Genomic DNA, 16,130 nt, shown 5'->3' with positions numbered 1-16,130 from the left:
GATGGTAAACATTGCTAATATGTCCATGGAGGTATATAAGAAGAGAATCCAAGAGGACACCGGTCCCGGTCTAGTGCAGCCCACCATTCCAACCACTACCACATTTGAGCTGAAGGGACACATTTTTTCCGCACTTAAATGAGTCCCATTTTCTGGGAAAGATCATGAGGATGCTTACAAACACCTTGATGAAGTCAATGAAATTGCTAATTACTTTAACATCCCAAATGTTCGCGCACTACAGTTTTACATAGAATACTACCTGTCACTTTCAAGGGAGCTGTCAAAGATTTGTTGAAAGCACTTCCACCCGGTGCAATTACTACTTGGGCACAGATGCGTGAGCAATTTTTATAACACTTCTATGCACCTTCCAAAGTTGCTAAACTCAAGAAAGCAATAGCAAATTTCGAGCAACTACCGGGTGAGTCACTATACGAAGCATGGGAATGTTACAAGGGATTGATAAGAAATTGCCCCCAAAATGATTTGAATGAGTAGTAAGAAGTATCAATCTTTTTTGATGGGGTTAATGTCATGACGAGGCAACTCCTTGACTCTCAAGGACCATTAACAAAGAAAAATCCAGCTGAAATCTAGGAATTGATTGAAGAGTTTGCCAAGCATTCACGTGAATACCACAACCCTAGACATGATGGAGCAAAGGGAATTGGGGGTGGCACATCTAAAGACATGGTTGCTGTTCTAGCCATGCTAAACACTATGGACCGAAGGATGAAAAAGATGGACCAATCAATTCATGCTATAGGAGTTGGTTATGAAAGATGCAATGGTCCTCATTTGACCAGAGATTGCCATTTGGACAAAAATGGGAATAAGAAGGTGAAGGTTTGCTACTCGAGTGGAGTGAAATATGATGAAGATTAGAGGAAGCCAAAGAAAGAGTGGTTTCCATATAATGAATATAAGAAGAAAAAAGAAGAAACATATAGGCAAACTGGTCGAGGATTCTACTAAAAATAGCAACCACCACCTGAAAGGAAAGTTGATCTTGAGTCCATGCTACATAGATTCATGGAGGCTTCGGAGAAAAGACATGATGAGACTAATGCATTGATAATGGAACATCAAAATCTCATGCAAGACCAACAAGCATTGCTAAGAAATCATCAAGCATTAATCCAAAATATCGAAGCCCAACTTGGACAACTAACCACTTTGGTAAATGAAAAATTATCTCCAAAGGTTACCGAGAAAAAGCCTCAACCACATGTTATGGTTACCGAAACTAAAGGGATACCATCCCTGATTTCCTTGAAGCACTTGAAGTCGATCCACATAAATCCAGACCAAAGTCGAAGAAGTCAAAACTCGAAGGAATTTTTTTTTTGCTGAAACATCGAACTCACGGCGTGAGCATTCAAGGCTCACAACGTGGGGTGAGTTTGATCAGAAAATTTTAGCTAATGAGCAAGCTTATCGTCCTCCGCTTCCTTTTCCATCTCGAGCTAGAATTCACCCACTAGCGCAGGAACACTTGAAGTTTATGAAGCTAGTGAAGGGTATTTCAACAAATACTCCTTTTATTGAAGCATTGTCTCAAGTTATTGAATATGCTAAATTCTTACAATACTTATTAGATACTCGCCTGCAGTTAAAAAAGAATTATAAGGTGATCCTTAGTGAGAAAAGTTCTAAAGTGATATTGGGAGAGTTACCAAAGAATATGGGAGATCCCAGACGCCTCACTCTTCTGTATAAATTTAGAAACAACATGAAGACTTATGATTTATCCGACTCTGGGGTAAGCATAAATCTAATGCCTTTTTCATTCTATCAAAAGTTGAATCTTCCCTACTTGAAGGCTACAAGAATGGGGATTCACATGGGAAATCATTTAGTGACTCATCCTCGATGTATTATGGAGGATATATTGGTGAAAATTGGGAAATTTGTTTTTCCAATTGATTTTGTTGTTTTGGATATGAAAGAAGACACCAATGTCCCAATAATTCTTGGTCGCACTTTACTAAATACTGCTAGAGCTTTGGTTGACATTCGCAAGTCCAAAATTACTTTGAGAGTTGGAGATGATGAAGTTCCCTTTGGAGTGGAAGATGGTTTTCAAAGTAATAATACTCAAGGTGAAGTCATCAAAATTGATGAAGAAAATGAACTTGAGGAACTGGAAAATCTTATGGAAGAAGAGATTCAACAAGTAAAACGCACAAATTCGAGAGTATCCATACCAACAGTTTTTGAAGTAATTGCTTATAAAACTCCAACATCTTGGGTGAGTAAAGAGGGTGAAAAAGACTTAGTATCAAGTGATGAGGAAGAGGTTACTTCTGAAGAAAAGAGACTAACTTTGGACAAGAATATGATACCCGTGGAGCTAAAGAATGAAGAAAAAGTGGGATATAAACTTGTGGAGAATAAAGGAGTTAAGAGGAAGCTTGAAGAGAATGATGTGAAGGGTAAAAAAGTAAATTCTAAAAAAGCCTATCTTAGACGAGTTCAAGCTTATAAAAGAAAATGGAAGGAGCAGAAGATACAATTGGTGATGGACACTCTGACAAATTCAACGTGAAGCGGCACGGAGTCCGGCTCACGACTCCAACAAAAAAAAGCGCTTCTCGGGAGGCAATCCGAGCTCGGTTTGCAATTTTCGTTTCATTTTTTTGTTGCATTTTTAGTTGAGTTTTAGGATATTTATCATCAAGTCATCTAATTTGTTTTAGAAAATTGCAAGAATCAAGTGTGGGGTCCCTAAGTAGTGAGTGGTATAGTTTTATTGAAGTTTTTAAGTAAAATTGACTTTTTCATGTATAAACCTCGACCACACGTCGTGGGTCCATGGCCCACCTCGTGTTTCTTTTAAATTAGCCCGATAATTAGCACATTATCGTTCTCACGATATGATCCCCAAAACTCACGACGTGAGCTTTAAGTTAATACGGGAGGAGACCATTTCAAGTGACCTCATTCTTTGACCACATACCACTAAAATACTTGCACACGAACGGAAGAGAGAAGCAGCCCCACTTTGATTTTTGCCAATATTTTCCTCCTTCGTCTCTTGTTTTTGTGTTTATTTCCACGATTGGTAAGAATTCCTCCCTTGATTATTTTTAATTTCTTCAATTTTAGACTTAGGGTTTGTGCTTAATCAAAATGACGAAATTGATTACCAATTAGTACGATTTCCTTGTTGCATGTTACTTGAATATACTTAGAATCAAGTTGTTACTAACTAAACCCCAACCATACATTGAGTCAGATTTTACTTCCTACCATGCCCAATGGAACTGCCAGTTACGAACTCACGACATGAGCTTCAGGCTCACAACGTGAGTCATGGGTATCTTGACTTTTCTGTTTGTTGATCAATTTAATAGTTTTGGTATCTTGTTGGTTTGTTTCTTGTCTATTGATTTTATAGGAAATGGCTTCAAGAATGGCAAACGAGCAGTTTCAAGGACACGTTTCTGACCGCCACCCGTTGTATCAAATTCCTGTTAACATGCCATCGAATATGGTTAACAACTTCACCAACAAGTTGGGATGGCTTCATAACAAAGAGTTTTCCATTTCCCCAAGAACTGATTGGGTGCTTTTGGGAGTAGTTGGACTAACGGAAAGTTGGCTCCATACTTAATAAAGACTTTTTCTATGGATGGTTTTACTTTCACCTGTAATGGGTGGAAGAGTTCATTTGCGATAAGCGAGCCAGTGTTCCAAGAACTATGTTTGGATTTTTTTTCACTTCATTTTCATTTGAGGATGCCACTGTTGATCCTTTTTACCCACGACTTTGTTTTTTCGCCTCGGTGGTGAATTTAGCGAGTATAGCCTCGTGGAATTTTCATGGTGTATGGGGATATACGAGGAAAATGAGATGCGCTCACCAACCTTTGAATTTTTCTTGAGGACAGTTGTTTGAGAATATTTTCTGGGTGGTAGTGGGTACAATTTTTGGGCCACAATTGCTAATGGGGGGTTTCATTCGGGTGTCTCACAAGAGAGTCATGTTTTATCTCTAATTCATCGACTTCTTCACCGATTGATTACTTTTTCTATTAACCACAAGAGACATGGAGATAAGGTTAAAAGTTTGAATTTATTTTTCTTGTGGAGCATTGTTACACCATAAGTCTTTTGCAATATCCCTTATCATTTAGCTAGCTACTTGGGTAGCAAGGAAGCCATTTCCCGAGCTGGTAACCCTATTAATGGGGGGCACTTTATTACTCTCTTGGCGAGATCCTATGGTCTTCTTACACCACATTTGACTAGGATGTTAACACGCAAGCCGGGGGATGACCTTTCTATGGGGTATTCAGAATCGATGCATGTTATGGTAAATATGGATTCACATTGGAGTATACCTGTTGACAATAATGTGGAACCATATTCTCAACCCGAATTGCAGTCGCAACCACGAGGAAGGAGGAATGTGAGAGGTTGTGGTGAGAGAGGACAGCCGGTGCATCATAATACACCCATGGGAGGTGCTAATTTTGGAAAAGATGCTATGGTTGGTTATTTTGACCAAATGTCTTTAAGCATGAATTAGATTGGAGGCACAATGGAGAACATGATTCGACACTTTAATGTTGAGCAACCACCTCACTAAGAAGATCATTATTCGATCTGCCCAACATGGAGTGACTATCGGAGCCGGGGTGGAGATGCAGCTGGATTCAGCGGAACATACGAGGAGGAGGACGATGATTGATACTTATCCTTTTTATTTTTAGTTTTTGATATTTTTAGTCTTTATTATTTTTGGTGTGTTTGTTTTTATTTTTGTTTGGTTTGATCTTGTACTAAAACTTTGTTATGATTTTGTTTCTTCCCTCCTCATCTTTTGGTTTTTTGTTGAAATTAAATTGTGAGAGTGAACGCGGAAAATTAGAGAATTAGAGATATGAAAGCGTATACAAGTTTTAGCCGCGTCGTTTAGAGTCGAGATTCGAGACCCACAATCTTAGATAAGTGTGGGGTTAATCGAGAGAAAAAAAAAGTTTAGAGAATAGTCACAAAATATAGAGTTTGAGAAAGGTATTAATCAATTAAGACAAAGTTTGCATTACACTTGATGGAAGAAGTCTTTACAAAATCACATTCTATGAGACCCAGTTCTCACGACATGAGGCTACATATCTCACGTCAGGAGTCTGATATAAGCACTTTTTCGAACTCAATTTTATACGACCTCACGTCGTGGTTTCGATTTATTCACAATAATCGGAGTTCTTTATTCCGTATGTATTTCATGGGTCACTATCTTGAAGCTGGTTATGACTCTTTCTCTCAACCATAAAATGTGGCGTATGCTTTCCTACATTGAGATGTTACGTTTTGAAGATCATATGCACTACATTTTTTGAAGATTCAAGTCTTGGATTCATATTTTGCCGGCACATTTACATATCTCACTTGTTGAAGATCCAAGTTCCATTCTCCATAATTGAAGATGTCCATTTTCAAGATGTACTAAGTTTTCCACACGCGTGCAAAAATCGATCTTGCCACTACTACCCTAGGGGAGTCTTTTCCTTTTTCTCCCTTTTATTGCTTTTAAATTATTTTATGTATACAATGAGGGCATTGTATGTAATAAGTGTGGGGTAGGGGGTCGAAAAAGTAAATTGCTAGAAAATTTTGAAAATTTAGGAATAGATTTGAAATAATAATCTAAAAATTAAATCTAGTGATAGTTTAAAACTTAAGTTGCTAGTGCTATGTGGGTTGATCCAATGCGAGTTCAAATGTTTGATTGCGCCAACATGTGTTATAGTATATTTGTGGCTTTCCAAGTCTTAGTGAAAACCTATGAGATATGAAAGATAATCTGGTAGTTTATATGACATAATAAGTTTTGCAGTGTGTACCTGAAATCTATCGAGGAGAGCTTATGTAGTCATTGCACTTAGACTAATACATCTAACCAATAAAGGTTGAAGTTAAGCCCCTTGCATAAGCTTGTAGAATTTGAGCGAAAAAAGTGAGTTATATATATAAAAAAAGAGAAAGAAAAATTACCAAAAAGTATGTAAGAATTTTGGAGGTATCAAAGTATGAAGATCAAAAGATCAAAAATTCTGAAGAATCAAAAATTGAAGATACCAAACATCAAACAAAAAGGTGGTGAATTCAAAAAAATCAAATATCAAATATCAAAGAAGTGAAGAATTTCAAGAGCTCCATTGTAGTATCAAAATGTAACACCCGTGTTTCTGGTCTAGGCATTAATGGTGATATAATAGTCTAGATTTGTAACCCATTTTGAAATAATAAGAATGTATTATTTGAGTATTATGTGTTTTATGCTTAATTGTGTGACTTAAATGAATTAAGTATAAAAATAAGTGATAAAATAAAATCTTAGATAAGACCTATATCAATACATGAAATTGTAGCGGTCGTTACAAGGATTTCGAATATATTAAGAATGCCGAAATCTGAGTTATAACGAAGAAGTTATGACCTGTCGAAGTTTCGCGACAGAACCGATACGACACTGCGTGATGTAAATAGTGAATTTACGATAGAGCAATATTTAGCCTTAGTGTTCTAAACGAAAGTCGTAGAATAAGTTAAACTGAGAGCGTGCATAAGAAGAACGTCTAAATCTGACTTCGTATGAAGAAGTTATGATTTTTAGAAGTTTCGACTTAGCAGTATGCAACCCAAATCTTGAAATAGAGATCGAGTGATATTTGGTCAAAACAATCTAAATGAGAATCAAAGATCTCGTCAATAGTAGTCCAACAACGAAAAGAAAGACGAAAATGGACGTCAGACGAAGGAGTTATGAATTTCTAACGGAGTTTTCTTGTCCCGGCCTACTAAAAATAAAATAATAAAAATAAAAGTCAAAATTAGCCGACTGAGTCTAAACCAAAGTTGTAGAGCATAATCTCGCCTACGCATGGATATAAAGAACGTCAAAAACGGAGATCATATGCGAATGTTATGAATTTCTAAAGTTCGAGGCGCGCATCCCAAAGGGGGAACGCCCCACGTTCAATTGGGGAACGCCCCATGTTTGGAGCCCAGCGTGTAACGCCTGTGTTTCCGGGCTTGCCGTTATTAGCAATATAATAGTCTAGGTTAACCTTTGTAACCCGTTTTGAAATAATAAGATTGTATTATATGAGTATTATGTGTTTTGTGATTAATTTCTTAATTATGTGGTCTGATTAATTAAGAATAAAAATAAGCGTCAAAATTTAAGTGTAAAATAAACTTAATATCTTTGATCTATGTTGTAGTAGTTGAAACGAGGTTTCCGAATATATATAGAACGCCCAAATCTGACTTCGTATGAGGAAGTTATGATTTATCGAAGTTCCGGCTTAGCGGTGTGCAGCCCGAAATACTCGATTTGAGATCGAGCGGTTTTTAGCCGAAGCAATCTAAATGAGAATCAAAGATCTCATTGTTGGTATCAAAGCGATAAAAAGTTAGGCGAGAACGGACGTCAAACGAAGAAGTTATGAATTTATAACGAAAGTTTCTGTCGCGGCCTATTAAAAATAAGTAATAAAAAATAAAGTCAAAATTAGCCGACGGAGTCTAAACGAAAGTTGTAGAGCGTAGTCTCACCTTCGCGTGGATATAAAGAACGTCAAAAACGGAGTTCGTATGAAGAAGATATGAATTTCCGAAGTTTATTTAATATTTTGTATTTAAATTTAATTGGAAATTCGGAAGCATTATCCGAAGGAGTCACCGATCTGATCCGAGGTACGCCCCGCGTACTCGAGTACGCCCAGCGTACTCCGAGGGATGTCGACACTCGCACTCGAGCACTTCGGATACGTAAGCAATGACGTTTTGGGCAGTACGCCCCGCGTAACGCAGTACGCCCCGCGTACTCCGAGGCTCCAACCTCCTATAAATAGGATGCGAGGGTTCCGGGTGTTTTTGCCAATTCCCTCTCATTTTCGTGTCGAAGCTCTGCATTTTTACCCCCGAAGCTACCCCGAAGCCCCGGTATCATACTCTAGCCCCGAGGCAAGTCCCGAGATCCCGAAGATCCCGAGAAGCGCGGTTCCCGAGTCGAAGCTCTGCCCGCGAGAAGTTCGATTTTCGAGGAGATCTTCCAGATCTGCTGTGGATTACTACTTCTATAAGCAGTAGTGCTGTCGGATCGTCTTCTGATCAAGTGAGTGTGTAGTTATTTCTTCTAATACAATAATACGAAGTATTTTATATAAAAATACGTGCTATGTGTATATATTTGGTTGTGTTATGTGTGAATGAGTATTCACTCTCTTCTATCTTATAGATCTGCTTATTTCTTTATGAGATATGTGTTATGTGTGTGTGTGCCTCATCTGTTATGTGATATATGTGTTGATTCAAGCATGCTATACAGGTTTTCTTTAAACTATGTATACAAATGTATATTTTTATCTACTAATATGTTGGGTAGAACATGGGTAGATAGTTGGTGTGTAATAAACAGATGAGAGGCCTCGATGTTGTTGTTGTTGTTGATCTAGTTATTCAGCGGAGTATGGATAACGACCACGGACTCTTTCTAGACAGTCCAGTGGAACGCTAACAGGTTCATAACCTGTAGGTGTTGTGAACGATGTGTTCACCGGTGTACTCTATCCCCCTCATGGTTGCCTTTAGGATATCTATTGTTGAGGAAACCCCTTCGCAGTGATGTCCGTCCCGATGAAAATCCTAGATTAGGTCCCTTGAGATAGTTGTTTTAGGGACGTAAAGTGAGGATAACGGGAATGGGTAATCGGGATAGTGTTTGGTTGGTGAAATTAAATATAACTTATTTATTGTGGGTTGAAAACCCTATATGCTCACCAGGCTCCCAAGCCTGACCCACTCAGTTTTATTTGTATTACAGGAAGTGGCACAAGGGCGTAAGATGGATGGATCATCTTGTTGTTTTGTTTACAAGTCTGTATATGTATATATTTGTTGAATGACTTGTAATGTTTATCGTTTATGCTTTATGGTCTGTATCGGAACATGACATCCCGAGTTTTGATTATATAATGAAATGCATCTCTTGATGAAATGCTTTGATAAATATTATTTTATCATGTTTTGTTTTGGGAACAAATTCCGCAACTCTTTCAAATCAAAAGGATTTACTCTGAAAATATTTAAAAGCATAAATGAAAATCGGTCTTTTCTGGCCGAGATTTTGGGGATGTCACAGTTGGTATCAGAGCATTAGTTTAAGCGAACTAGGAATTTGTAGGATTTCTAGACTTAAACTTAGAATGCTAAGTGGAATTTTGAGATGTGTGTCTGTTGGATTTTAGACACGAGCACTAGTTTATTTTAGGAAAGTTGCCTAAAATGCTTTATGTGCTAAATGTTATATGTTGCAATATATGATATTATTTGTTTGGATCTACGGTCTGTTGCCGACCGGATCTGGAAACCTTATGTGTGTAGGATTCTAAGCGTATGCCTACGTTATTAGAACTAGCATGTAATCGTTTGGAGTAATAAGGTGAAATTATTCGGTGTAGATCAAAAATGGTGAGAACAAGGAGTGGCGTTGGAAACGCAGATGAAAACAGGAATCAACCGCCAGTGATTGAGCAAATACCTGTTGTAGCAGCAGCACCAGAACCAATAACAATGGCTGTGGTGCAAGCCATGATTCGGGCTATGCTAGCCGAACAAAGGGAGGAGATGCGACAAATGTTGCATAATAATAGGGATGAACCTATCATACCTATTGAGGAACCGGAATTGATTCCCGAGCAATCGGAGGAAGGGAACAATAGTCGCATGGTGAGTCAAGTTGGGACTCAAGAGGAACGAAGGAACGATCCAGAAAGGAGAAACAACAAGGATGGGCGTATGTACAAGAATTTCTTGGGCGCCAAACCGCCAAGTCTTTCTGGGAGCCCAAAGCCGGTTGAGATAATGGATTGGATCTCCGAAATGGAGATGGTATTTGAAAGTTGCGACTGTAGCAACAAGCAGAAGACCGTCTTTGCAGTTAGACAACTGAAGACTGGGGTCTTGAGTTGGTGGAAGATGTTGGCAGATACTATGCCACGAGGAGAAGCTCTGAAAATGTCATGGGAGGAGTTCTTGGAACAGTTAAGGGTGCAGTATTGTTCGGAGATAGATCTGATTGATCTGAACAATGAGTTTCAAAACTTGAAGAAAGGGAAGATGAGCATAGATGACTATGCTACTGCATTTACTGAGAAGATGAAGTTGTTTCCGTACCTAGTGCCGACGGAACTCTCCAAGATTGAGAGGTTTGCTAACGGCCTGCTGACTTTGGTCCGACAGTCAAAATGGCAACCACTCTGAAAACGGCTGTTCGTGCAGCTAAGAATGTGGAGGCCCAGCAGAAGGAAAAGGGTCTGGAAAGAATAGATGTTGGAGAAAAGAGGAAGTTCGATGGAACTTCAGGGTCCAACAAGAAAAACAAGTTCTCGAAGTCTGGTTCGAGGGGAGGTGGAGGTGAAGCGAAATGGTGCGACAAATGTAAGAAGAAGCATCATGGAAGATGTGAGGTGGCGAACACATGCTACAAGTGTGGAAAGCCAGGGCACTATGCCAATGAGTGTACCCTCACAAAGAAAGTTTGCTATGGTTGTGGTGAGGAGGGTCATATGTCAAGGGACTGCCCGAAGAAGAAGGAGGCAGCTAGACCCAACATTCCGCCAAAGCCAAAGGCGAGAGCATTCCAGATGACACTGGAAGCTGCTAAAGATGAAGCTGATGTCGCTTCAGGTACCTTTCTCGTTAACGAATTGCCTGCCCAAATTTTATTTGATTCTGGAGCCAATTACTCCTTTATATCGCATGAATTTGGTAGAAAGCTAGCTTTGCCTGTTGTTAGACTAGATAATGCTTTATTAGTCGAAGTTGCTAGTGGCAAGTTTGTACCTGTTAGCTATCGCATGAAAAACATCTTAATTGATCTGAATGGGAATAAGTTCCACGAGGAATTATTGCCTATCGAACTTAATGGTTTCGACATCGTATTGGGAATGGATTGGCTTAGCGCCAACGACGCCGAAATTTTATGCAAGAAGAAAATAGTCAAAGTAAACCCGCCTGGGAAAGATTCGTTTATGGTGTATGGAGATAAACGCAGAGTGAATTCTGGAATCATTTCATTGATGAAAGCCAGAAAATGTTTGACCAAGGGGTGTACATCGTATTTAGCATTCGTGATTGATGCTAAGAAGGAAAAGAAGGTGATGCAGAATATTCCAGTTGTGTGTGATTATCCGGAAGTATTTCCCGAAGATCTTCCTGGATTACCGCCTGATCGACAAGTGGAATTCCGTATTGACTTGTTGCCAGGAACAACGCCAATTGCGAAAGCACCTTATCGATTAGCACCGACGGAGATGAAGGAACTAATGATGCAACTTCAGGAGTTATTGGACAACGGTTTCATTAGACCTAGTTCATCGCCCTGGGGAGCTCCGGTGTTATTTGTAAAGAAGAAAGATGGAAGTATGAGAATGTGCATTGATTACAGAGAGCTGAACAAGGCAACAATAAAGAATAGATATCCGTTGCCGAGGATTGATGACCTGTTTGATCAATTGCAAGGTTCGAGTTATTTCTCGAAGATCGATCTTAGGTCAGGATATCATCAGCTAAAAGTAAGAGAGCAAGATATCGAGAAGACTGCATTCAGAACAAGATATGGACACTACGAGTTCTTGGTTATGTCGTTTGGACTAACCAATGCTCCAGCAGCGTTCATGGATTTGATGAATAGGGTTTGTAACCCGTTCCTTGATAAATCCGTGATAGTGTTCATAGACGACATTCTGATTTACTCGAAAAGCCAGGAGGAGCATGGCAGACACTTGCGAGAAGTGTTGGAAGTTCTGAAGAAGGAGAAGCTGTATGCTAAGTTCTCCAAATGTGATTTTTGGATTCGTGAAGTCCAATTCTTGGGTCACGTGGTCAACCAAGAAGGGATAATGGTTGATCCAGCAAAGATCGAAGCTGTGACGAAGTGGGAACAACCGAAAAGTCCCACGGAGATTCGAAGCTTTTTAGGATTAGCCGGATATTACCGAAGGTTTATCCAAGGCTTTTCTTCGATCGCTAGTCCATTGTCAGCTTTGACCCACAAAGGAGCTACTTATGCTTGGGGTGAGAAGCATAAGGAAGAATTTGAGAAGCTAAAGGAGAAGCTATGCGAGGCACCGATACTTTCTCTACCCGATGGAGTTGAAGACTTCGCTGTCTATAGCGATGCGTCTGGGGTTGGATTGGGTTGTGTTTTGACCCAAAGAGAAAAGGTGATAGCATATGCGTCTCGACAGCTGAAAGAGCATGAAAAGAACTACCCGACTCATGATTTGGAGTTGGCAGCGGTAGTTTTCGCTCTGAAAATATGGAGGCATTACCTCTATGGCACAAAGTGCAAACTTTTCACTGATCATAAGAGTCTCCAATACCTCTTTAATCAGAAAGAATTGAATATGAGGCAACGACGCTGGCTAGAATTACTTAAAGACTATGACTGCGAGATACTTTACCACCCCGGTAAAGCTAATGTTGTTGCTGATGCTCTCAGTCGGAAAGTCAATCCCGAAAGGAAAAGGCCAAGAGCGTTGAGAATTGAAGTTGTCTCAACTATTTTGGAAAGTATAAAGAAAGCTCAGAGCGAAGCTTCTGAGAAGAATGACAGAAAGGAGGAACGTTTGGGCAAAACGTTGGTGTTCGGTGTAAACAGTCATGGACTGAAGGTGTTCCAAGATCGGATTTGGATACCTAAGACAGGAGGAGTCAGAGATCTTCTGATGGAAGAAGCTCACAAGACCATGTACTCGATTCATCCGGGTAGCACTAAAATGTATAGGGACCTGAAACCCTACTACTGGTGGCCGACGATGAAGCTTGATGTTGCAAAGTATGTGGCCGAGTGTGTGACTTGTGCGAGAGTCAAGACACAACATCAGAAACCGTACGGGAGTTTAGAACCTTTGTCTGTGCCTATGGGTAAGTGGGAAGACATTGCTATGGATTTTGTCACTAAACTGCCCAGAACAAAGAATGGTCACGACATGATTTGGGTGGTCGTTGATCGATTCACTAAGAGTGCGCATTTCATAGCGGCCAGGGAGAAATGGTCTATGGAGAAGCTTGCGAATTCTTACGTGAAGGAAATTGTGAGGCTTCACGGTGTTCCGTTAACGATTGTGTCGGATCGTGATAGCCGTTTCACATCGAGGTTTTGGAAAAGTCTACAAGAGGAATTGGGTACCAAGTTGTGTTTAAGTACAGCTTACCATCCGCAGACTGATGGTCAGAGCGAACGAACGATACAAACACTTGAAGATATGCTGAGAGCGTGTACCTTGGAATTCCTAGGTAATTGGGATGAACATTTACCTTTGGTAGAGTTTTCCTATAATAATAGTTTTCACTCGAGCATTAAGATGGCACCTTACCAAGCTTTGTATGGACAGAAGTGTCGTACGCCGTCTTGTTGGCTTGAGGCTGGGGAAAAGCAGTTTATGGGACCGGAGTTGGTTCATCAAACTGCTGAAAAGTTGAAAATAATTAGGGAAAGAATGTTAGCGGCTCAGGATCGTCAAAAGAGCTATGCTGACAAAAAGCGAAGACCGATGACTTTTGAAGTTGGAGATTTGGTTTTGCTTAAAGTCTCGCCGTGGAAGGGACTTATAAGATTTGGTAAAAGGGGAAAGTTAAGTCCAAGGTTTATTGGACCGTTTAAAGTTCTTCAGAGGATTGGGAACCAAGCTTACAAGCTCGAACTACCAGAAGAACTGAATGGAATTCATAACACTTTTCATGTGTGTTATTTGAGGAAGTTCACGGGAGAAGTTCCCGACATAATTCCAATTTCTGAATTGAGAATTGATGAGAACAAAAGGTTGATTGAAGAACCAGAGGCAATTGTTGACCGAAAGACTAAGAAATTGCGACGCAAGATGGTTGGGTTAGTGCTTGTCCGATGGAAACACACGAATGGGCCGAATCTCACCTGGGAGACGGAGAGTGACATGATGGGTCGCTATCCGCATTTGTTTGTTGATGTGTGATTCCGGGGACGGAATCATTCTAAGGTGGAGAGAATTGTAACGCCTGTGTTTCCGGGCTTGCCGTTATTAGCAATATAATAGTCTAGGTTAACCTTTGTAACCCGTTTTGAAATAATAAGATTGTATTATTTGAGTATTATGTGTTTTGTGATTAATTTCTTAATTATGTGGTCTGATTAATTAAGAATAAAAATAAGCGTCAAAATTTAAGTGTAAAATAAACTTAATATCTTTGATCTATGTTGTAGTAGTTGAAACGAGGTTTCCGAATATATATAGAACGCCCAAATCTGACTTCGTATGAGGAAGTTATGATTTATCGAAGTTCCGGCTTAGCGGTGTGCAGCCCGAAATACTCGATTTGAGATCGAGCGGTTTTTAGCCGAAGCAATCTAAATGAGAATCAAAGATCTCATTGTTGGTATCAAAGCGATAAAAAGTTAGGCGAGAACGGACGTCAAACGAAGAAGTTATGAATTTATAACGAAAGTTTCTGTCGTGGCCTATTAAAAATAAGTAATAAAAAATAAAGTCAAAATTAGCCGACGGAGTCTAAACGAAAGTTGTAGAGCGTAGTCTCACCTTCGCGTGGATATAAAGAACGTCGAAAACGGAGTTCGTATGAAGAAGATATGAATTTCCGAAGTTTATTTAATATTTTGTATTTAAATTTAATTGGAAATTCGGAAGCATTATCCGAAGGAGTCACCGATCTGATCCGAGGTACGCCCCGCGTACTCGAGTACGCCCAGCGTACTCCGAGGGATGTCGACACTCGCACTCGAGCACTTCGGATACGTAAGCAAGGACGTTTTGGGCAGTACGCCCCGCGTAACGCAGTACGCCCCGCGTACTCCGAGGCTCCAGCCTCCTATAAATAGGATGCGAGGGTTCCGGGTATTTTTGCCAATTCCCTCTCATTTTCGTGTCGAAGCTCTGCATTTTTACCCCCGAAGCTACCCCGAAGCCCCGGTATCATACTCTAGCCCCGAGGCAAGTCCCGAGATCCCGAAGATCCCGAGAAGCGCGGTTCCCGAGTCGAAGCTCTGCCCGCGAGAAGTTCGATTTTCGAGGAGATCTTCCAGATCTGCTGTGGATTACTACTTCTATAAGCCGTAGTGCTGTCGGATCGTCTTCTGATCAAGTGAGTGTGTAGTTATTTCTTCTAATACAATAATACGAAGTATTTTATATAAAAATACGTGCTATGTGTATATATTTGGTTGTGTTATGTGTGAATGAGTATTCACTCTCTTCTATCTTATAGATCTGCTTATTTCTTTATGAGATATGTGTTATGTGTGTGTGTGCCTCATCTGTTATGTGATATATGTGTTGATTCAAGCATGCTATACAGGTTTTCTTTAAACTATGTATACAAATGTATATTTTTATCTACTAATATGTTGGGTAGAACATGGGTAGATAGTTGGTGTGTAATAAACAGATGAGAGGCCTCGATGTTGTTGTTGTTGTTGATCTAGTTATTCAGCGGAGTATGGATAACGACCACGGACTCTTTCTAGACAGTCCAGTGGAACGCTAACAGGTTCATAACCTGTAGGTGTTGTGAACGATGTGTTCACCGGTGTACTCTATCCCCCTCATGGTTGCCTTTAGGATATCTATTGTTGAGGAAACCCCTTCGCAGTGATGTCCGTCCCGATGAAAATCCTAGATTAGGTCCCTTGAGATAGTTGTTTTAGGGACGTAAAGTGAGGATAACGGGAATGGGTAATCGGGATAGTGTTTGGTTGGTGAAATTAAATATAACTTATTTATTGTGGGTTGAAAACCCTATATGCTCACCAGGCTCCCAAGCCTGACCCACTCAGTTTTATTTGTATTACAGGAAGTGGCACAAGGGCGTAAGATGGATGGATCATCTTGTTGTTTTGTTTACAAGTCTGTATATGTATATATTTGTTGAATGACTTGTAATGTTTATCGTTTATGCTTTATGGTTTGTATCGGAACATGACATCCCGAGTTTTGATTATATAATGAAATGCATCTCTTGATGAAATGCTTTGATAAATATTATTTTATCATGTTTTGTTTTGGGAACAAATTCCGCAACTCTTTCAAATCAAAAGGATTTACTCTGAAAAT

General features: G+C 39.8%; 1 non-coding gene across 1 annotated transcript; it reads right to left on the bottom strand.

Annotated features, from left to right (window-relative positions):
- Positions 1 to 384: 384 nt before the first annotated feature.
- Positions 385 to 491, bottom strand: LOC111913190 (small nucleolar RNA R71). Its single transcript, XR_002857460.1, has one exon. It is a non-coding gene; the product is annotated as a small nucleolar RNA R71 (small nucleolar RNA).
- Positions 492 to 16,130: the final 15,639 nt, after the last annotated feature.

The sequence above is a fragment of the Lactuca sativa genome, chromosome 5, assembly GCF_002870075.4.
Source record: "Lactuca sativa cultivar Salinas chromosome 5, Lsat_Salinas_v11, whole genome shotgun sequence".
Classification (NCBI taxonomy): domain Eukaryota; kingdom Viridiplantae; phylum Streptophyta; class Magnoliopsida; order Asterales; family Asteraceae; genus Lactuca; species Lactuca sativa.
This window is presented reverse-complemented; position numbering and strand designations above follow the sequence as displayed.